This window comes from Schistocerca americana, chromosome 11 (genome assembly GCF_021461395.2).
Source record: "Schistocerca americana isolate TAMUIC-IGC-003095 chromosome 11, iqSchAmer2.1, whole genome shotgun sequence".
In the NCBI taxonomy this organism is placed as follows: Eukaryota; Metazoa; Arthropoda; class Insecta; order Orthoptera; family Acrididae; genus Schistocerca; species Schistocerca americana.
This window is the reverse complement of record NC_060129.1, coordinates 176,930,947-176,955,359: the sequence shown is the minus strand read 5'-3', so window position 1 is coordinate 176,955,359 and position 24,413 is coordinate 176,930,947. Positions and strand designations below refer to the sequence as shown.

General features: G+C 43.6%; 1 protein-coding gene and 1 pseudogene across 1 annotated transcript in view; one reads left to right on the top strand and one right to left on the bottom strand.

The window, feature by feature from the left end:
* LOC124553492 (protein PRRC2A-like) overlaps positions 1-24,413 on the top strand; it is a 1,723,518-nt gene that overhangs the window by 461,665 nt on the left and 1,237,440 nt on the right. The gene's annotated exons all lie outside the window — the stretch shown is intronic.
* Positions 20,506-20,623, bottom strand: LOC124554369 (annotated as a pseudogene).

Sequence of the window (24,413 nt, the reverse complement as noted above, 5' to 3'; positions counted from 1 at the left end):
CTCTGATTTCCCTTATTTTATCTTGGTGATCGTTCCTCCTATGTAGGTCGGTGTCAACAAAATGTTTTCGCATTCGGAAGAGAAAGTTGGTGATTGGAATTTCGTGAGAAGATTCCATCGCAACGAAGAACGCCTTTCTTGTAATGATTTCCAGCCCAAATCCTGTATAATTTCTGCGGCACTCTCTCCCATATTTCGTGATAATACAAAACGTGCTGCCCTTCTTTGAACTCTGTCGATGTACTCCGTCAGTCCTACCTGGTAAGGATCCCACACCGCGCAACAGTATTCTAAAAGAGGACGGACAAGGGTAGTGTAGGCAGTCTCCTTAGTAGGTCTGTTACATTTTCTAAGTGTCCTGCCAATAAAACGCAGTCTTTGGTTACCCTTCCCCAAAACATTTTCTGTGTGTTCCTTCCAATTTAAGTTGTTCGTTACTGTAATACCTAGGTATTTAGTTGAATTTACGGCTTTTAGATTAGATTGATTCATCGTGTAACCGAAGTTTAACGAGTTCCTTTTAGCACTCATGTCGATGACCTCACACTTTTCTTTATTTAGGGTCAACTGCCACTTTTCGCACCATTCCGATATTTCTTCTAAATCGTTTTGCAGTTTGTTTAAGGTTCTATTAACATCTCCAGTTACATACGGAAACTCATGAAGCTTCTTGTCTCTACCTCTATTATGCAGATAACTTACTTTATTTTCTAAATAATTAAAACTGTTAATTTCAGCAATTATTCTGCCATTGATAACCATTTTCGATGTCATTGAGTCCACTGCTTTAAATGCTATTAGCTTCATTTTATTAATTCGGATTTTCATTTCGTATTGTCTGCCCTGCTGGTGCAGCTTATGTATGGCGTATTGTAAATAATTGGCAATTGGCACTAAATAGTGAAAAGTGTGAGGTCATCCACACGAGTGCTAAAAGGAATGCGCTAAACTTCGGTTACACGATAAATCAGTCTAATTTAAAAGCCGTAAATCCAACTAAATAGCTAGGAATTATAATTACAAACGACTTAAATTGGAAATACCGCATAGAAAATGTTGTGGGAGAACGCAAACCAAAGACTACGTTTTTTTTGCCAGAGCACAGATGTAGCAAAGAGACTGCCTACTCTACGCTTGTCCGTCCTCTTTTGGAGTACTGCTGCTCAATGCGGGATCCTTACCAGACAGGACTGACGGAGTACATCGAGAAAGTTCAAAGAAAGGCAGCGCGTTTTTTACTATCGCGAAATGTGGCAAAGAGTGTCACGGAGATGATGCAAGATTTGGGGTGGACATCATTAGAACAAAGGCGTTTTTCGTGGCTGCGGACTCTTCTCTCGAAATTTCAATCACCAACTTTCTCCTCCGAACGCGAAAATATTTTTTTGACGCCGACCTACAGAGGGAGAAACGATTATCATAAGAAAATAGAGAAATCAGAGCTCGCAAGGAAAGATAGACGTGTTCGCTTTTTCCGTGCGCTCTTCGAGATTGGAATAATAGAGAATTATTGCGAATACGTATGTTTTTGGACAGGGTCCGCCTTTAGCAAAACACAATTTCGTTTTTTAACCCAAACATGTTTCAGTGCAGTTGCAGCATCTTCAGTGGACTTTTATCTTTCATCTTTTTACCACATGGTGTGGTTTTTCTGTTGTGTTGTGTTTCTACAGTGACCGTTTTGTTGCACAGTTTGTCATCTGCAACCAATTATACATTTTCCTTTTAATCATCTTCATCATTGTCAAACGCTATATTCTGAGTGACAGTGGCGATAACTCAGCGTGTTCGGTCAGAGGGGCTATTGTCCTCTGCAATAAAAAAAAAACTGAGTCAAGGCATCAACGATCAACTTGAACGGATGTCATGTGACGTCCACCCAAACCGAACAATGAAAGTTTACCGTCTTACCTCCTTGCTAGGGACGCCAGATGAAAGTTGATGTCGTCAAGCCCTGAATCAAGATTCCGCAGCGGATAACTGGGGAGGGGAGCTTGAGAGCGCTACCTAGAGGGCGTGCCCTTTCTGTACGATATTAGGCAAGGGGCTGGAAGGCTCACACGCTGATGTGTGGGTCCCTGCAACCTATATCTTTTATTTTAAATAAATTCCTTTAACTTGACTTCTTTGTGATTTTTTAAGGTATGGTAAAGATTGATGACAATTGATTACGTATTTATTTTAAACATTATCACTCGAAACTTCCTGGCAGATTAAAACTGTGTGCCCGACCGAGACTCGAACTCGGGACCTTTGCCTTCCGCGGGCAAGTGCTCTACCATCTGAGCTACCCCAGCACGACTCACGCCCGGTACCCACAGCTTTACTTCTGCCAGTATGTCGTCTCCTACCTTCCAAAGCTGTGGGTACCGGGCGTGAGTCGTACTTTGGTAGCTCAGATGGTAGAGCAGTTGCCCGCGAAAGGCAAAGGTCCCGAGTTCGAGTATCGGTCGTTCACACAGTTTTAGTCTGCCAGGAACTTTCATATCAGCGCACACTCCGCTGCAGAGTGAAAATCTCATTCTGGTATTATCACTCGACTTTACAGGGATAGCAGCAATTGTTTCAGTTTACAGATATTACAATTTTACAACTTACAAAAAATGGTTCAAATGGCTCTGAGCACTATGGGACTTAACATCTGAGGTGATCAGTCCCCTAGAACTTAGTACTACTTAAACCTAACTAACCTAAGGACATCACACACATCCATGCTCGAGGCAGGATTCGAACCTGCGACCGTAGCGGTCGCGCGGGTCGAGACTGAAGCGGCTAGAACCGCTCGGCCACACTGGCTGGCTATAACTTATAGCTCGGGTATATTATATACTAATCTGCACGCACATTTCTACGGGTAAGACGGAATTGTGTTGGCCAAATGTATACCACCAAAGTCTCCCAATATTTTACATAGGACATTCACTATGTGGGGGGGATAACGGGCAAACTGGGGACCAGGTACTTTAACACAGGGGGTCAAATTTCCGGAATTAAACGAGCGCATTCATTTCCTTAGACAAACCGAAGCTAGAAATAAAAGAATTAGTACAAATATTCAAATACCTCTCTTCCATGCGTGAACATTGAGACAGACGCAGTGAGGGCGCGTCTGCTCACTTACCCGTCTTCTGTAACCACCCCTGAGAATATGGCGGGCACCCGGAGGTCTTCCTGGGCCCCGGTGGAGGGGGTGGTCGAACCACTTGCCCGTGACCAACCTCTCCGCCCCAAATCTTGTGACACTGGAAAATCTCTGACTTTTACCTGCCTGTGCTGTCTCTCCTAGCCAGGAGTAAGGTTGGCACTAGTATACTACAGAACTAGTTCCCAACAAAGATTTGGGCACGCTTTACGGAAAGGTGTGAGGAGGATTAGGAAAGTTCATGTGCAGATTCACATCCACGTACAAGAAATGCATAATACACGACACATATAAATACGTATTATGAAGCCTGACACCTTTCTTTCCACCCGTCCACATGGGTTCTGTTGCACCCGCGGCCGGCCGCGTCGTGCAGTAAAATTGGCTGCGGAGCCGCCTCTGTTTCTATTTCCCGGTGCGAGCGAGCAGCGAAACCTGCTGCTTATAGAGCGGAAACTACTGTACCGTTTCAACAATACCGAACAAAAGTTTAAAAAAAAAGGTTAAGTGACCGCTCGCGATAAGTGGAATGTACGGGTTCGAGTCCCGTCCGGCAAAAATTTTCACTGTCGTCATTCCACGACTGATGCTAGTCCATATTCGCAACTGCGAATGCATTTCCTGTGCATTCTTGGGTGAGACCGGATACTGTAACCTCCCCACAAAATTTATAAATAATATGAATATGATTCTAATTTAAAGTAACCTCAAAACAGAAAGATTTCTAAACCTCTCAACAGTAAAAATTATAATTATGTCGTTCACATTCACTGTAATGTCCCAGTAAAAAAAAAAAAAATTCAGTAAGCTGGTAATAATACAATGTAACTAACCTCTCAATTAAGTTGTCGCTCACTTATGACTTTTCAATAATTCACTGTGAACTTAACCTGGTAAATTTTGGACGACAGCAGTCCTGCGTCATGGCTCTGAAAGATCATTCTGAATAAAAGAGAAAAATTCTTACCTCAATGAAGTCGCCGGATAACGCATATATATCTGCTCTTACAATAAACTTTTCTGGCACAGCCCTGTGCAATGCTGGCCGATAGATTTGTCATTTATGAAAGGGAAACAACTGATTTTTCTTTTGCAATAATCGGGATGATCATGGATTGGAGGAATTAGTAACTTCTTTAAATTGAAATGAATGGTTGTTAAAAATTACTTTGTATGAGAGAGATTATTATTAGGACATTTTTAAAATATTTGCATGGGAGTTCAGATAACATTACTAGATATGCGCGAGGGTGCTTTTTACCTTATACAATAACACTCAGGCTCCAGCATCGCTGCACCGCAACCGGGCCAGCCAACACGATACACCATACCAGACGAGAGCAGACTGCAGACTAGCGACAACTTACTGCTACAGCTACACCCTACTGCAGTCAACACTGCTCTCTGGTCAGAGATTCTCTTATACCTTGCGTATCGCAGGCAGCGCATGAGCAAAACATCGAAATTACATCTGCTCGGACCTCTTACAATACTTTTGACGAGATAGTGTGAGGTCACGACCGTCCCCGTGCGCCCTAGACGGCCCTTTTCGCACCCCACTGGGCCGACCCTCCTCCCTTCCCGCGCGGCCCTCGGCGCAGGGCAGTGTGCCGGCGAGGTGGGGTCCAGCCGGGATCGATAGTCGGACGCACCTGTTCTGTGCCGCGGGCGAGACAGCACAGCACGGCACGGCACGGCGCGGAAGGGTCATAGCAGAGGATCCGATTATCCCGGCGGTCGCGCTGCCCGCGAGACAATGGCCACAGCCGCACAATGGCGGCCGCGCCGCCGACTGTGACAGCCGCTTCCCGGGGCCGAGCCGGGCCGAGGCGTGACGTCTGGCTTCCCTCTCACGTCGCCGACCGCCGCCGTCGCCATACCCAGTCAGCGCCCCTCCACGCCGGCTGGTGCCTCCCAACGTCGAAATGGATCCGCCACAGCCTCTGTTACACTACTGGCCATTAAAAGTTGCTACAGCAAGAACAAATGCAGATGGTAAACGGGTATTCATTGGACATATTACACTAGAAATGACTTGTGATTACATTTTCACGCAATTTGGGTGCATAGATCCTGAGAAATCAGTACCCATGACAACCACCCCTGGTCGTAATAACGGCCTCGATACTGGGCAATGAGTGAAACGGAGTTCGGATGGCGTGTACAGGGACAGCCGCCCATGCAGCTTCAACACGATACCACAGTTCATCAAGAGTAGTGACGGGCGTATTGTGACGAGCCAGTTGCTCGGCCATCGTTGGACGTTTTCAATTGGTGAGAGATCTGGAGAATGTGCTGGTCAGGGCAGCAGTCGAACATTTTCTGTATCCAGAAAGGCCCGTACAGGACCTGCAACATGCGGTCGTGCATTATCCTGCTGAAATGTAGGGTTTCGCAGAGGATCGAATGAAGGGTAGAGCCACGGGTCGTATGTTGTTGTTGTTGTGGTCTTCAGTCCTGAGACTGGTTTGATGCAGCTCTCCATGCTACTCTATCCTGTGCAAGCTTTTTCATCTCCCAGTACCTACTGCAACCTACATCCTTCTGAATCTGCTTAGTGTATTCATCTCTTGGTCTCCCTCTACGATTTTTACCCTCCATGCTGCCCTCCAATACTAAATTGGTGATCCCTTGATGCCTCAGAACACGCCCTACCAACCGATCCCTTCTTCTGGTCAAGTTGTGCCACAACCTTCTCTTCTCCCCAATCCTATTCAATACTTCCTCATTAGTTATGTGATCTACCCACCTTATCTTCAGCATTCTTCTGTAGCACCACATTTCGAAAGTTTCTATTCTCTTCTTGTCTAAACTATTTATCGTCCACGTTTCACTTCCATACATGGCTACACTCCATACAAATACTTTCAGAAACGACTTCCTGACACTTAAATCTATACTCGATGTTAACAAATTTCTCTTCTTGAGAAACGCTTTCCTTGCCATTGCCAGTCTACATTTTATATCCTCTCTACTTCGACCATCATCAGTTATTTTGCTCCCCAAATAGCAAAACTCCTTTACTATTTTAAGTGTGTCATTTCCTAATCCAATTCCCTCAGCATCACCCGGCTTAATTCGACTACATTCCATTATCCTCGTTTTGAATTTGTTGATGTTCATTTTATACCCCTAGCACACGCGAATTAAAAATGCCCTACCTGTTAGTGCAATGAATAAATGCTGTGCTGCTGCGATCTCCAAACTGCAGCAGCAGCGGCTGCTATGCTAGTTACAAAATGAAAATTCAACCTACTGACTACCAGATTTGCTATGCATACTTTAAAGTACAGAGACGTCCACAAAAGTTCTGTGCTAGTATATCTCATTGCTGCAATCAGGAGCGGTTGCAAGCGTGTGTGTGTGTGTGTGGGGGGGGGGGGGGGGGGGAGGGCTATGGGGTCTATAGCCCCCCTCCCCCCCAATGGAGTATCATATTACACTGCATAAAATGACTAGAAATCTACGAATATATTACTCGAACAGATTCAATCTTTTTTTTTATATATAATTATGTAGCAATGTAGGTTTCAGTGTATTTCAAAACACAATTTAACAAAAGAACAAGAGCGGCAAGTAGCTTACTGTCTAAACCAATAAATATCATTTAACTTAAAATGAGAGTCTTATTATTTATTAATACACAATCTTTCCTTGTACTCCAAAACATTTACCAAAAACTACTTTAAGTAACACTAAATTTTCAGAATGAGATTTTCACTCTGCAGCGGAGTGTGCGCTGATTTGAAACTTCCTGGCAGATTGAAACTGTGTGCCGGACCGACTCTTTCAGGAGTGCTAGTTCTGCAAGGTTCGCAGGAGAGCTTCTGTTATGTTTGGAAGGTAGGAGACGATGTACTGGCAGAAGTGAAGCTGTGAGGACGAGGCGTGAGTCGTGCTTGGGTAGCTCAGTTGGTAGAGCACTTGCCCGCGAAAGGCAAAGATCCCGAGTTCGAGTCTCGGTCCGGCACACAGTTTTAATCTGCCAGGAAGTTTCAACACTGAATTTTACCAGTTTGTTGATGGAGGACTCAAACTCTCCTTCTGTTAAGCGATATTCCATTACCCCCAACACCCTCACCCCTTCTAGAGTAGACCCTGGCTGCAATGATCATTCTCAATTAAAGTTCTGTTACCGAGGAACTCAGGAAAGCAAAATTATACGGGGTGTTACAAAAAGGTACGGCCAAACTTTCAGGAAACATTCCTCACACACAAATAAAGAAAAGATGTTATGTGGACATGTGTCTGGAAACACTTACTTTCCATGCTAGAGCTCATTTTGTTACTTCTCTTCAAATCACATTAATCATGGATTGGAAACACACAGCAACAGAACGTACCAGCGTGACTTCAAACACTTTGTTACAGGAAATGTTCAAAATGTCCTCCATTAGCGAGGATACGTGCATCCACCCTCCGTCGCATGGAATCCCTGATGCGCTGATGCAGCCCTGGAGAATGGCGTATTGTATCACAGCCGTCCAAAATACGAGCACGAAGAGTCTCTACATTTGGTACCGGGATTGCGTAGACAAGAGCTTTCAAATGCCCCCATAAATGAAAGTCAAGAGGGTAGAGGTCAGGAGAGCGTGGAGGCCACGGAATTGGTCCGCCTCTACCAATCCGTCGGTCACCGAATCTGTTATTGAGAAGCATACTAACAGTTCGACTGAAATGTGCAGGAGCTCCATCGAGCGTGAACCACATGTTGTGTCGTACTTGTAAAGGCACATGTTCTAGCAGCACAGGTAGAGTATCCCGTATGAAATCGTGATAACGTGCTCCATTGAGCGTAGGTGGAAGAACATACTGACGAAACTAAAATGAGCTCTAACATGGAAATTAAGCGTTTCCGGACACATGTCCAGATAACATCTTTTCTTTATTTGTGTGTGAGAAATGTTTCCTGAAAGTTTGGCCGTACGTTTTTGTAACACCCTGTATATATGAGATTTGAAATAAAGAGACGAATGCTGATTGATGGAAAAACAATACTGTATCTGTATTAACAAAACTTTACATCACTAAGACAAAATATTTTAACACTTGAAATATTAAAAATTCACTTTACATTAGTAGTGGAAAAATTTGAAGGATTTCGCTTTACTTTCTTACAAACACGTTTGTTATCCATCATTGAAGAAAAACCAGTAACTCACACAATGTTACATTATCATAAAAATATCCAACTCTAAATACGTGTCCAATTTAATTACCATACTTAGATGTCTCGGCAAACTACATCTACATCTACATCCATACTCCGCAAGCCACCTGACGGTGTGTAGCGGAGGGTACCTTGAGTACCTCTATCGGTTCTCCCTTCTATTCCAGTCTCGTATTGTTCGTGGAAAGAAGGATTGTCGGTATGCCTCTGTGTGGGCTCTAATCTCTCTGATTTTATCCTCACTGTCTCTTCGCGAGATATACGTAGGAGGGAGCAATATACTGAGAGGCACCCACATGCCTTGCTCATACTGTGGCATCAAGCAGTCAGGCCTGCAAGATGAGTGGTCTGCCAAGCGAATGGATTCATTCTTATTTATCGAGTAACATGAACTCTAGTACTCGCACTTAAGTTACCAGTTATCCTCCTATATGTTTAATACGCAACGGAAACACGCATGTGACTATCAGTAATTTACAGAACTCTGACTGTACACTACGCACTGGCAATACCACATTTTCTTTTTGTCTTTTATTTAACGGCTTTTGTCAACACGTGGCCACCGCACTGAATATGAATGGCGCACACATTATAAATTCGGGACATTATGACAACATACAATTCGAAGGAAAAGTCCACCAATATTTTTCTTTTCACTAACTTATTTATTCCGATAAATTCTCTAACCTAAACACACAAATTCTACAACCTACAACAATAACACATAAGAAATTCCGCCCAGTGGGCATGGCTTTACAATGGTGAATCTCTATATTATGGTCTCGTAATTACTTTTAACGCTACAGTGCACTTTCTGGATAGGATGGTGGATCTTTTATTATACCTCACGCTTGGACTCTCACAATAATCATCACTAAACTTTCCTCCAGACCGAGCGGTACCGAAGGAACAAGCATAACCCACTAATCTTTTGAAACTACCTCGCTACTCTCTCATGCAAACCACACATACCCAAATTACATGACATACACCACACTACAACATGAAATACTAGACAGAGAATAGTCACAACATTATCACTTTCAGCTTTCCCACTTCAATTAATATTTATCCCAGTTTCACACGACACTGCCCCACTTTGTAATTCTACTTTCCTACTATGAACTCTGAAGATATTTGCACGTCTTCCTGTGCAATGTAAGCCAAGTGGCGTTGCTGGATAGACGGCCGACTCACCTTGCTTCTCTCTCAGAGTTTGAATCAAGCGTCACACGGAATCATATCACGCAAAGTAATATTAAGAACATCACACACGCGAGTCCTCAACTGATACCATGGACGAGTACTTCTCTCTATCCTTTGTCTCATACACAGATTGAGACTCACACAGTACTCACCACGTGGAAGTACTCGTCTCTAATTTCAAGTCCTGCACACGCCATTTCTTAAATATTTCAACTTATGGTACACACGCTATTTCTTAAATATTTCAACTTATTGTACACACGCTAGTAATTCAGCTTAACTTAAGCACACGGAAGTATTTCAACTTATTGCTACACGTGGTTTCATTGTGACCGTTGGTCACTTCCGAAGATTACTACAATCCCTTTAATATTACCTGCCTGACATTTAATTCTCCCCACAAAAGTTCCTGAAATAGAGAAATTATTATTTCAAACTACTCTTAAATGTTCCACATGCATACCATGTCTCCACTCTTTCGTCATTACGGAGCACAACTAAAACAGGTCTTAACAGCACAAGATCCAGCGGCAGAGTGCTGAAATATGGCCGTTCTCTAGGTCCTCTCCCATCTCTGTCGAGGTGGGGAAGCACCTTGCTATCGTATTGGTCAGCCACATTTCAGGCGCTCAAAGCTCTGGTAAATTTCATCTCTTTGGTCCCACCAAAGGTGGCCAAAGGATCGACTCAAAGATGATCATATATTCACATTCACTATCTGCAGTTAGCAGACGACCATACATTCACTCATTTCACAGATCTCACCAAACTGGATGCAGGGATTTATTTTGTGGGAGTGCACATGTGATCAATTAAATAAATAAATTGTCATTCTTTCCCACACTGGTATCCGGCTTCGCTGTATTAATTGAAATTGAGTTATTTTACAAAAAAATGTGTTGTTCTGACAAAAATAATGAAGTATGTTGTACCTATTTTCAATGTCGGGCGGTACTGTACCCTTTCAATACTGCTTGACTCCTCGGTCAAGGTGTTCTCGAAACTTTAGCAAAAGCCCGTAACGAACTACTGAGCGTCTCTCCTGCAGAGTCTTCCACTGGAGTTTATCTATCATCTCCGTAACACTTTCGCGATTACTAAATGATCCTGTAACGAAGCGCGCTGCTCTCCGTTGGATCTTCTCTATCTCTTCTATCAACCCTATCTGGTACGAATCCCAGATTGCTGATCAGTATTCAAGCAGTGGGCGAACAAGCGTACTGTAACCTACTTCCTTTGTTTTCGGACTGCATTTCCTTAGGATTCTTCCAATCAATCTCAGTCTGGCATCTGCTTTACCGACGATCAACTTTATATGATCATTCCATTTTAAATTACTCCTAATGCGTACTCCCAGATAATTTATGGAATTAACTGCTTCCAGTTGCTGACCTGCTATATTGTAGGTAAAAGATAAGCGATCTATCTTTCTATGTATTTGCAGCACATTACACTTGTCTACATTGAGATTCAATTGCCATTCCCTGCATCATGCGCCAATTCGCTGCAGATCCTCCTGCATTTCAGTACAATTTTCCATTGTTACAACCTCTCGATATACTACAGCATCATCCGCAAAAATCCTCAGTGAACTTCCGATGTCATCCACAATGTCATTTATGTATATTGCGAATAGCAACGGTCCTACGACACTCCCCTGCGGCACACCTGAAATCACTCTTACTTCGGAAGACTTCTCTCCATTGAGAATGACATGAAGCGTTCTGTTATCTAGGAACTCTCCAATCCAATCACACAATTGGTCCGATAGTCCATATGCTCTTACTTTGTTTATTAAACGACTGTGGGGAACTGTATCGAACGCCTTGCGGAAATCAAGAAACACGGCATCTACCTGTGAACCCGTGTCTATGGCCCTCTGAGTCTCGTTGACCAATATCGCGAGCTGGGTTTCACACGATCGTCTTTTTCGAAACCCATGCTGATTCCTACAGAGTAGATTTCTAGTCTCCAGAAAAGTCATTATACATGTTGCAGTACCTTTTGAAGTCTTCTGAATGAATTTACGAAATATCTCTCCATAAATGAAAAATAATGTAAGAAAGTTATTGCCAGCACATAGCACGGCCTAAACACGTCTCACTCAATCACGAGATACGAATCGACACTTCGTCTGTCTCTCTCTCTCTCTCTCTCCAGGACTGCACTCCACTGACAAGGAAATGTTCTACCAACAGTTTTTTGCAGTGAAACCTCTTCGGCCGAGATGTTGCCCGCTATTACTCAGACGCTATTACTTTTCTGCGTGACATCCAAAATATTACCAAAATAACAATTTTCTGTATAAAACAAAACACGTACAAGATCTTCGTCCCATGTTAGAGAAGTGATGAGACCGACAACATTGCGAGCTGTGACTCCTGCAATGTTGGAACGTGCGGACACTCACTCATTCGAGGCGATCTTCGGATCGCAGCCAAACACCTCGGTGCACAACTGCACGTCTCTGTTTTTAGTTCTGACACTCTCATCCACCAGCTGGGGTACTCAAAGCTGTGTACCCACTAGATTCCTCACCATCTACGAGGGCACTTCAATAAGTAATGCAACACATTTTTTTTCTGAAACAGGGGTTGTTTTATTCAGCATTGAAATACACCAGGTTATTCCCCTGTCTTTTAGCTACACAACACTATTTTTCAACGTAATCTCCATTCAATGCTACGGCCTTAGGCCGCCTTGAAATGAGGGCCTGTATGCCTGCACGGTACCATTCCACTGGTCGATGTCGGAGCCAACGTCGTACTGCATCAATAACTTCTTCATCATCCGCGTAGTGCCTGCCACGGATTGCGTCCTTCATTGGGCCAAACATATGGAAATCCGACGGTGCGAGATCGGGGCTGTAGGGTGCATGAGGAAGAACAGTCCACTGAAGTTTTGTGAGCTCCTCTCTGGTGCGAAGACTTGTGTGAGGTCTTGCGTTATCATGAAGAAGGAGAAGTTCGTTCAGATTTCTGTGCCTACGAACACGCTAAAGTCGTTTCTTCAATTTCTGAAGAGTAGCACAATACACTTCAGAGTTGATCGTTTGACCATGGGGAAGGACATCGAACAGAATAACCCCTTCAGCGTCGCAGAAGACTGTAACCATGACTTTACCGGCTGAGGGTATGGCTTTAAACTTTTTCTCGGTAGGGGAGTGGGTGTGGCGCCACTCCACTAATTGCCGTTTTGTTTCAGGTTCGAAGTGATGAACCCATGTTTCATCGCCTGTAACAATCTTTGACAAGAAATTGTCACCCTCAGCCACATGACGAGCAAGCAATTCCGCACAGATGGTTCTCCTTTGCTCTTTATGGTGTTCGGTTAGACAACGAGGGACCCAGCGGGAACAAACCTTTGAATATCCCAACTGGTGAACAATTGTGACAGCACTACCAACAGAGATGTCAAGTTGAGCACTGAGTTGTTTGACGGTGATCCGTCGATCATCTCGAACGAGTGTGTTCGCACGCTCCGCCATTGCAGGAGTCACAGCTGTGCACGGCCGGCCCGCACGCGGGAGATCAGACAGTCTTGCTTGACCTTGCGGCGATGATGACACAAGCTTTGCCCAACGACTCACCGTGCTTTTGTCCACTGCCAGATCACCGTAGACATTCTGCAAGCGCCTATGAATATCTGAGATGCCCTGGTTTTCCGCCAAAAGAAACTCGATCACTGCCCGTTGTTTGCAACGCACATCTGTTATAGACTCCATTTTAACAGCTCCGTACAGCGCTGCCACCTGTCGGAAGTCAATGAAACTATACGAGACGAAGCGGGAATGTTTGAAAATATTCCACAAGAAATTTCTGGTTTTTTCAACCAAAATTGGCCGAGAAAAAAAAAGTGTTGCATTACTTATTGAACTGCCCTCGTAACAGAAAACCATAAAAGAGCAATCTGTGCGGAATTGTAATTTTCCCAATGAAAGATGTACTCCGCCGGAAGCAATACGTGAATGGTGGGAAGGTTATTGATGCTGCAACACATTTACTTCGACGCGACCAGTAGAGTTGTAGCATGTGGGCACAGAGTCCCTCCGAATAAGGTGACGTAAGACGGTCGCATGGTTAGGTTAGGTTAGGTTAGTGTTGTTTTAACGTCCCGTCGACAACGAGGTCATTAGAGACGGAGCGCAAGCTCGGGTTAGGGAAGGATGGGGAAGGAAATCGGCCGTGCCCTTTCAAAGGAACCATCCCGGCATTTGCCTGAAACGATTTAGGGAACGGTCGCATGGAACGGAAATTATGTTCAAAAAACATGGTTTTGTTGCCAAAAGAGCGGGGTATAATATGGTGTATTGGAATCCTGAATAGCCGTCCGAAGTGGCCGAGCGGTTCTAGGCGCTACAGTCTGGAGCCGCACGACCGCTACGGTCGCAGGTTCGAATCCTGCCTCGGGCATGGATGTGTGTGATGTCCTTAGATTAGTTAGGTTTAAGTAGTTCTAAGTTCTAGGGGACTGATGACCACAGATGTTAAGTCCCATTTAGTGCTGAGAGCCGTTTGAACCATTTTGAGCCACTATTTAACAAATTTAAACATTTCTCTGCATCTGGTTCCTAAATGAGTGTGGTGCTGATTTCACTGGTAAAATAAGCTTTCCTCTACCACTCAAAGATAGTACGGGCGAACACTGACTGGATTGGAACAAACAAACAAACAAATATATATATATATATATATTCAGAAGAAACTCAAGTCCGTTTAATATGTACATATGGGCTTGAGGCTATAGAAAGGCTACATTAGCTCACAACATATTTTCAACTTCTTTAATTTAAGGGCCGGCCGGTGTGACCGAGCGGTTCTAGGTGTTTCAGTCTGGAACCGCGTGACCGCTACGGTCGCAGGTTCGAATCCTGCCTCGGGCTTGGATGTTTGTGCTGTTCTTAGGTTAGTTAGGTTTAAGTAGTTCTAAGTTATGGGGGACTGATCACCTCGGAAGTGTTCAGATCCATTTGAACCAATCCTGAGCTCAGAGCCATTTGAACCATTTTAATTCAAGGAGAACGTGTTTCACTGTTTTCGGAAATTTAATCTCAAGGGTGCCAAATGGTACCAGACTAATCACTGACTCACCATCGTCTCGCCGAAACTCCGAAGTATAGGAACCTGAAATTTGGAGAGGGCGTTGATCTTATACTATTGGCATGGTTTAAGAAGGGGTTGTCCGAAATTCGACCTGTAAGGGGGTGACGTAGGGGATGAAATTTTTTTGAAAATATATCGCTATTAAGGCAATTTCAAAGCTATACCTACGAAAACTGGTATTTGGTTTCTAAATCAGGAATGACAGAGGATATGTTCCAGCGTTTTTGGAAATTCAAGCACTAAGGGGGATGAAATTGTGGGTGAAAGTTTTTTAAAAATAAAGAATTTTTAAAGCTACATCTCTGAAATTTGGTATTTGACTTCTTGGTTAGAAGTGAAAAACACATGTATCAGTGTTTTTGGAAATTCAACCCCCTAAGGGAGTGAAACAGCAGACGAACATTTTTTAAGAAGATATTTCGTTACACTAAATAATTTCAAAGCTAAATGTGTTAAAAATGGTGCCGGCCGGGGTGATATAAAGAAATATGTGCCAGGAGACGAAAGTTTCTATAGAAATATCTGTACAAGAACGCAACAGGCATGATTAACAAAAATCTAGTGCCCAGTTACGAGAACAGCTTTTTGGTCTGCGGCACATTCCCAAAAAATCATGCTTCTACTGTCTTAATTTGCGTTAAAAAGTTTAGAATGTGCTGCAGTTTGTGGATATAAAAATTCGATTAAAGAAAAGCAAGCAGCGGGAGCTAAGCTAGTCTTGAAATATAAGCACATTAACTCATTTGTAACCAGTGGTTTGAAGGTCTTTCACGCACGGGAGTTTGAATCTTTAGTGCAATCAGGGTGGTGTGTTACTGATAGCTATATATAGGTTTCTTTGCGTAGTACAATAAACTGCGTTCCGTGCATTCGTCTTCCTTACTGCAACGAATAGGAAGAAATGATGGACCTACCCCACTCATCTTCCCGATGGATAATGACATACGGTTATTTCATTGTAATACAAGCTTGCGTTTTAATTTCGAATGGCCGCTCTCCATCACCTCGTTACATTTCGGCTCCAGGGAAAACATTTATTTACGGGCTGAGGGAGTAGGGTTATGAAGAGAGACAGATCGACGAACAAAAATAAAAGGAAAGGCGAGAGTGAGGAATAGATTAGCGGAGGTGCCCCCAAGTGGGCCATTAGGACAGGCTTTAATGAAGTGCCTTCGCTTACGGCCGGTGTAGAATATCTTTCCAAAGTGCCGTGCTGATTCTCGGAATGGCGGCGTAAACCGGAGACAGAGGCGAGAAGAAATTAAGCGGTGGGGGAAACTGAATAGCGCATTTCTCTGTAACACCTCTTTGCCCGCCAGTGCTTGATCTTATTTCTTTTGCCTTCTCTCGCTGCGTCCATCTGTTACGAGTGTCATCTTCTCACTTCTGCAGTTTTCTCTCTCTTCATTTTCTCCAGAGGAGACGAGCAAACATTAACGCCGCGAAAGTGCAGCGAAAGAAACTCTACGACCCGGACACACACACACTTCTGTCTCGATTCTTTATTGGTTTTCCTCACAGGGCGTTTACAGCCAAGAAGGTCTGTAGAATGAAAGAGGAGACGCAAATAAATGACGGGGTTTTGCGGCGTCGGGGTTTTGCGGCGTGTGGATTGAGGAGGGGGGGGGGGGGGGGGGAGTTGGAGGGGGGAATTTCCGATCGGGTGCGAGATTAGTGGGGCGGAAGTGAAATCGGCCGGATATTCGAAGAGCGACAGAGAAGAAGCGGGTCGAAATGCAATATCTTCCGAAGCTCCCTGGCCAAACTGCAGCCAATAGCGAACGCCGGCGGTCAGCCGTCATTTGTTTGGCGACTACATCGCATTAGGGCTGTGTTTGAACACGACTCGGACTGTTCGAACTGTCTGCGTACAGTTGGGGAAATCTCGGGTTATGTTCGATCTTTCGTTCGGCCTGCTATCTAGTGACTGTTGTCGCTGCTACCACAACGGTTTTACAAGGATAGGTCCCTCCCAGCTTTGCCATCCACTTTTTGAAACCAAATATATGGTGATGTAGGTTAAGATCCCAGTTATCAGATTCTGCAGCCATTTACCCTGTTGGGCGGTCGTCTGCGAGTAATTGATGAAAAATGATTTCGGAATTTTGAGTGACACTTACAAGGGAACCTCCCCATCGCACCCCCCTCAGATTTAGTTATAAGTTGGCACAGTGGATAGGCTTTGAAAAACTGAACACAGATCAATCGAGAAAACAGGAAGAATTTATGTGGAACTTCGAAAAAATAAGCATAATATACAAACTGAGTAGTCCATGCGCGAGATAGGCAACATCATGGTTCATGTGAACACAGGAGCGCCGTGGTCCCGTGGTTAGCGTGAGCAGCTGCGCAACGACAGGTCCTTGGTTCAAGTCTTCCCTCGAGTGAAAAATTTACGTTTTTTTTTTTTTTTAAGTTATGATATGTCCGTTCGTTCTTTGACGTCTCTGTTTACTGTAATAAGTTTAGCGTTTCTGTTTTGCGACCGCACCGCAAAACCGTGCGATTAGTAGACGAAAGGACGTGCCTCTCCAATGGGAACCGAAAACATTTGATCGCAACGTCATAGGTCAACCGATTCCACCACAGGAAAACACGTCTGATATATTCTATACGACAATGGTGACGGCATGTGCGTCACATGACAGGAATATGTTGTCGACCTACCTAACTTGCACACTTGGCGAATACGTAAAAAGATTCTTCTACCTTGCCCGATTTAGGTTTTCTTGTGGATGTGATAATCACTCCCAAAAAAGTGATGAAAACATAAGAGTTTGTCACATAAACTGCAACAAATGAATGCAACAGTTTCACAGTCGCACAGTTTTCCATGTGCTCTGCCATAACATATGTTTTTAACGTTTTCAAATTTTTCCGTGTGTAGACCATCAAATTCTGCATATGTCCAAGGAAATCTGAACATGTCCTGGAATATTGGAGAGCGAATTTGATTATGTGTGAGTGCCTGAACATTGATAATTGTCTGAAAATAAATAGTTAAACGTTTCACTTGAGGGAAGACTTGAACCAAGGACCTCTCGTTCCGCAGCTGCTCACGCTAAGCACGGGACCACGGCGCTGCTGTGTTCGCATGAACCATGATGTTGCCTATCTCGCGCATGGACTACTCAGTTTGTATATTTTGCTTATTTTTTCGAAGTTCCACATAAATTCTTCCTGTGTTCTCGATTGGTCTGTGTTCAGTTTTTCAAGGCCTATCCACTGTGCCAACTTATAACTAAATCTGAGGGGGGTGCGCTGGGGAAGTTCCCTTGTTAGTAGCATTAAAAAAGCTGGAGCACATAGCGTGGTTCAAAATGGTTCAAATGGCTCTGAGCACTATGGGACTCAACTTCTGAGGTCATTAGTCCCCTAGAACTTAGAACTAGGTAAACCTAACTAACCTAAGGACATCACACACATCCATGCCCGAGGCAGGATTCGAACCTGCGACCGTAGCGGACTCGCGGTTCCAGACTGCAGCGCCTAGAACCGCTCGGCTATACCGGCCGGCAGTGTGGTTGTGTGGTGTAATTGATTGAATAATAGCTTCACACTGAAGAAGTTGTGGGTTCGAATGTTGTCAGCTGTAGTAACTTTTTTTATTATTAAATCTGTATCATGCTGACCTTGGTCGGTATTTTTATTAATTAGTTCAAATGTAATTTTTCCATTTCTATTCCTTTGCCTCATTATTTTAATCACAATATGAACTTTTTCATTTATTTTTGATAATATGAATTTAATTATATTTCTCTGTTATAATATTCAGTTATTTGAAAATCCCGATCTATTAGTTATTTATATTGATTGTGCAGTGATGTGAAAAGGCCGGCCGGTGTGGCCGAACAGTTGTAGGCACTACAGTCTGGACCGCTACGGTCACAGTTTCGAATCCTGCCTCGGGCATGGATGTGTGTGATGTCCTTAGGTTAGTTAGGTTTACCTAGTTCTAAGTTCTAGGGGACAAGACCTTAGCAGTTAAGTCCCATTGCGCTCAGAGCCATTTGAACCATTTTTTAATGTGAAAAATGTATTTTCTTTGTCAGATGTGCAATATTTTTTGCATGGTAATCTTCATAAAAACAGTTAAAATGTAACCTAAACATCCATTGCACTATGGACAAAATAGCACAGATGAAAATATAAGTGAAAGAATGGTTTACTAGTACAACAAAATTAAAATTTTTATCACCCTGTATTTCGTCGATATTTCTGCATTCATTATACCAGTTTTTCATTTTGATATAATGAATGCAGAAATATCGACGAAAAAACAGGGTGATAAAAAAAGAAATTAAATCGAAATTAATACAGTAAATTAATTAAAAGCACATGAACAAAGATTGCAATTGGAAAAAGAATGATAGTTTGGAAAAAGAGTGATAGGAAGAAAAATGAGAGCAAATGAAGAAGTTGATATTTTGGTTTAAAAATGTGATAAAGGATGGAAATAAAAAAACCTACATTTAAATCAATGAATTGAATGAAAATGATGAGCAAAGTCATTTCGAAAAAAAAAAAAAAAAAAAAACACTTGACTAGTCCTCTCTGGATTTTTTTTTTTTAGATTCGAACCCATTTAGAGCTGCAGGGTGTTTATAAATGAATATCTGGGTTTTAACGCTTTATAATATTTATTATGTTAAACTTACAATTATAAATGATATGCTAAATGAAACAGCAGCTCAAACAGTTTTACCAAGAACCTTATAAATGTTCAATGTGACCACCATTTGCCACACAGCACACATCAAGTCTATAGCAGAGTTCTTTCCAAACGTTGATAAGTGTGTCTTCATTGATTGTAGCTTCAGTGTGGTTTCTTAATTCAGGGAGGTCTGCTGGTAGCGGAGGCACGTACACACGATCCTTGATGAAGGCCCAAAGCAAAAAATCGCATGGTTCTTAGGTCTGGTGAACGTGGAGGCCTCGCAAAGCAAACCCTGTCACTGGGCCCTTGCGGCCTATCCAGCGCTTGGGTACATGGGTAAATAGACTTGATGTGTGTCGTGCAACAAATGGTGCTCACATTGAACATTTGTAATGTTCTTGCTAAAATGTTTGAGCTGCTGTTTCATTTGACATATCATTTATAACTGTAAGTTTAATGTAATAAATATTATAAAGCGTTAAAACCCAGATATTCATTTATAAACACCCTGTATTATCCTACCAGTTACACAATACAAACGGACAGACTATTTGAGCCACCGTTTCTAATGCTATTGAGTGTCACACAAAATACCGAAATTTTTTCGTCTATTAGTCGGAAAGGGCCCATCAGGGTGAATGGTTGTGGTGTGTGATACCTAGAGTCTTAACCTATATATCCGTATAGATGGTTCCAAAAAGTCGATCGCACCGCTTGTTATCTCTCTTTCTTAGGATTTTTAATGATCTATGGATTATAACAATAAAATTGTGAAACACGGTCTGAAATATCCTATACGATGCAGACCATGCGTAACAACGGCAACTAATAAAAAATAGAAGATTGAAACCACGATTGTGTCCGGTTCTCAAACTGGTAACGTTTTTATCTGTTATTAACATGTGGACGAGGACTGAACTGCTCATTTGCAACCTATTAGTCAGTCATTATCCCTTCTCATAAATAAATTACTGTACTGATTAAGGACAAATATTATTTTTTGGAGGACAACATTTTCGTCTTTGTTCACTCCGTCTTCAGGCCACAAGTGATCCCGCGGGCCCCTCTGACCGCCGTGTCATCCTCAGCTGAGGATGCGGATAGGAGGGGCGTGTGGTCAGCACACCGCTCTCCTGGTCGTTATGATGGTTTTCTTTGAACGGAGCCGCTACTATTCGGTCGAATAGCTCCTCAATTGGCATCACGAGGCTGAGTGCACCCCGAAAAATGGCAACAGCGCATGGCGGCCCGGACGGTCACCCATCCAAGTGCCGGCCACGCCCGACAGCGCTTAACTTCGGTGATGTGACGGGAACCGGTGTATCCACTGCGGCAAAGCCGTTACCTTCTTTGCCTGTTATCTGTGCTTAAAAACCAGCACAAATGTTGATATATCCATATATATCGATATTGTATGAGAAGTCAAATTGTAAACTTGTTCGAACGCAGTAGGAGTTTGTGCTGTAGCCGGATTAAATGCTGAAACTTCGTGGCAGATTAAAACTGTGTGCCGGACCGAGACTCGAACTCGGGACCTTTGCCATCCGCGGGCAAGTGCTCTTGTACCAACTGAGCTACCCAAGCACGACTCACGCCCCATCCTCACAGCTTTACTTCTGCCAGTACCTCGTCTCCTACCTTCCCCCAGGCTGTGGCTAACCCAAGTTTCCGCAATATCCTTTCTTTCAGGAGTGCTAGTTCTGCAAGGTGCGCAGGAGAGCTTCTGTGAAGTTTGGAACGTAGGAGACGAGGTACCGGCAGAAGTAAAGCTGTGAGGACGGGGCGTGAGTCGTGCTTGGGTAGCTCAGTTGGTAGAGCACTTGCCCGCGAAAGGCAAAGGTCCCGAGTTCGAGTCTCGGTCCGGCACACAGTTTTAATCTGCCAGGAAGTTACATATCAACGCACACTCCGCTGCAGAGTGAAAACCTCATTCCGGATTAAACGCTATTTTCTCCGGTGTTTCGCGAAATTATCTTAGTTTAAACAGGCCCTTAGCTTATCGTTGTGGCTAGTTCGCAGTTTGATGGGTATCCCTCGCACTCGAGCCTCGCGGGTCAATGTCATGTGATGGTTCGAACAAGCTCGATACTGTACCGAACGCGAGTATCGTCTGCCCAGCCCTACATTGCTCAGTCCATCACGAGCTCAGATGGGGCTCTTACGTTCCCAGTAATAATGGGAGACCTTGTTTGCACCTGAATGGACAAACGGAATGACGAAGTTATCAAGTAGCTGAGAGATTGTATCAAAATATTGTTACCTACAAAGCTGTCGTACAAAACGGCAAGTTGTGTACAATTTAAGATGTTCTCTTAGGTTCCTGCATTACCACCACCTTTTTTTCCCTAACATTTGAGGCTTTAATGAAACAAATTGGTTACACTTCTATCATTCAAAGCATTTTCCATCGCTGGCCACTACTTTCTCCCATCTTTCGGGCAGTGTACGAATCCCACGTAAAAAAAAAAAAAAAAAAAAAAAAAGATGTTCATCTTTTGATCCACGAATCGATCCAATTTGTGATTTCCTCATGAGATCGGAAATGTTGATCAGGCAGGCCATGTGTCATTGATCTAAACAGGTGATAGTTAGAAGGGGCAATGTATGGAGAATACGGCGGGTGGATTAGGACTTCCCATTTTAATGTTTCCAAGTACGTTTTGACCTCTTTTGCAATGTGGGATTGAGCGTTGTCATGCTGAAAAATCACGTTATCGTGCCTCTCGCTGTACTGCGTCCGTTTGTCTTTTAACGCTCTGCTCAAACGCATTAATTGCATTCGAGAAGGAGCACCTATGATTGCTTCACCTCATAGTACACGACGGTGACCTGGTCCCACTAAATGAAGAGGATATTCTAAAATGGCTCTGAGCACTATGGGACTCAACTGCTGAGGTCATTAGCCCCCTAGAACTTAGAACTAGTTAAACCTAACTAACCTAAGGACATCACAAACATCCATGCCCGAGGCAGGATTCGAACCTGCGACCGTAGCGGTCTTGCGGTTCCAGACTGCAGCGCCTTTAACCGCACGGCCACTTCGGCCGGCGAGGATATTCTTGGAGCCGTGAATATTCGGATTGTCCGTCGACGTGGAAGCGTGGCCGGTATATCCCCATGATTTTTTACGTTTAGGGTTATCGTAATGAACCCGTTTTTCGTGCCTGTTCAGAATGCGATGTAAAAATCTCTTCCATTTTTGCATCTGAAGCAACTGTTCAAATGGCTCTGAGCACTATGGGACATAACTGCTGAGGTCATCAGTCCCCTAGAACGTAGAACTACTTAAACCTAACTAACCTAAGGACATCACACACATCCATGCTGCAGGCAGGATTCGAACCTGCGACCGCAGCGGTCGCGCGGTTCCTGACTGTAGTGCCTAGAACCGCTCGGCCACTCCGGCCGGCAGCAACTGTTCACAAACACACAAACGCCGTTCAACGTCTCTTGGTTTCAGCTCACACGGGAACCAAGTTCCTTCTTTCTGAATCATGCCAATAGCCTTAAGACGTTTTGAAATGGCTCACTGTGTAACTCCCACCAACCGTGCCAATTCTTCTTGAGTTTGACGCGAGTCTTCACTCAGCAATGTCTCCGATTCTGCATCTTCGAAAACATTGTCTCTTTCACCACTGTGCCGGTCTACGCCGTTAAAATCACCGTTCTTGAAGCGTTGAAACCACTCACGACACGTTCTTTCACTAATAGCGTACGTGAGAGCATTCGATGAGACTCAGCCGCCGTATTCAAACAAAACAGTAACACCTCCCGCAAATGATGAGAATTAGGCTCGTAAACTGACATTTTATGATGCAGACAAAAATCGGCTAATGTTTGAATGAGGTTATGTTGACCGAGGTCCAAGCTAACTGCCTGACGTCTGCGATCTGTTTCTTTCGACCGCAACTTACCGTTGTCGCCACCTATTGGCAAACGGCGGATACCGTGTATTATCCCAAAAGGTTTTAGAAACTATCATTTTAAATATGAGTGATTTCGTCACTCCTTTTGGCAATTCAGGCGGAAACAATGTCTTCCAGTACTGGTAGGAACAACCGATTCAGTTGGTTGTAGGCAAACAGCCGACTCATTCGGTTGTAGTTATACATATCGGTTGAATTATTCATTCATTCCTGTACAGTCTATGGTCAAAGCCAAGTGACAACACCTGATTGAGTTGGTTGGTTGGTTGTTTGGGGAAGGAGACCAGACAGCGTGGTCATCGGCCTCATCGGGTTAGGGAAGTATGGCGAAGGAAGTCGGCTGTGCCCTTTCAGAGGAACCATCCCGGCATTTGCCTAGTGTGATTTAGGGAAATCACGGAAAACCTGAATCAGGATGGCCGGACGCGGGATTGAACCGTCGTCCTCCCGAATGTGAGTCCAGTGTGCTAACCACTGCGCCACTTCGCTCGGCCCTGATTCAATTGGTAGTAGTTTTACGTATAAGTTGGGTTATTGTTCATTGATTCCTTTCGAGTGAAATCAGTGTGTTAGAGAAATTGAATGGAAAAAAATCGATACATTATGTTTTAGTTTTTGGGTGTTGGCTGAATATCTATATTTTCATCGTCATACCAACTTTTGCCGATGGCTGACCGAACAAAGCAAGTAGGATCGTCACTTCCTTTGATGTATTTGTTTTGAGATCACTGGTACGGTCGCAGGTTCGAATCCTGCCTCGGGCATGGCTGTGTGTGATGTCCTTCGGTTAGTTAGGTTTTAAGTAGTTCTAAGTTCTAGGGGACTGATGACCTCAGAAGTGAAGTCCCTTAGTGCTCAGAGCCATTAAAACCATTAAACAGCACTGAACAATAAATAACAGACATACAACAATGAAACTCCCGGCAGTTACACATTAAAGACAGACGTGTGCAGGCATACCAACATAACACTGGCGCAAAATGAAGGATGTTCCGGAATTTTGTGAACAGACTTCGTATACACATTTTCTAACTGTGATACTTGACCTACTGCTTTAAACCATCAACTTAATGAGTAGACTATAAGAACATTTTAAATTTTTAAATGTGGTTAATGTTTTTGTTGCCCCTGCATGCAGTTAGATAGGCAACATGGCACAGATACTGTCTCCCGGATTGCGCGGTATTCACTGTACGTGTGTGTGTGTGTG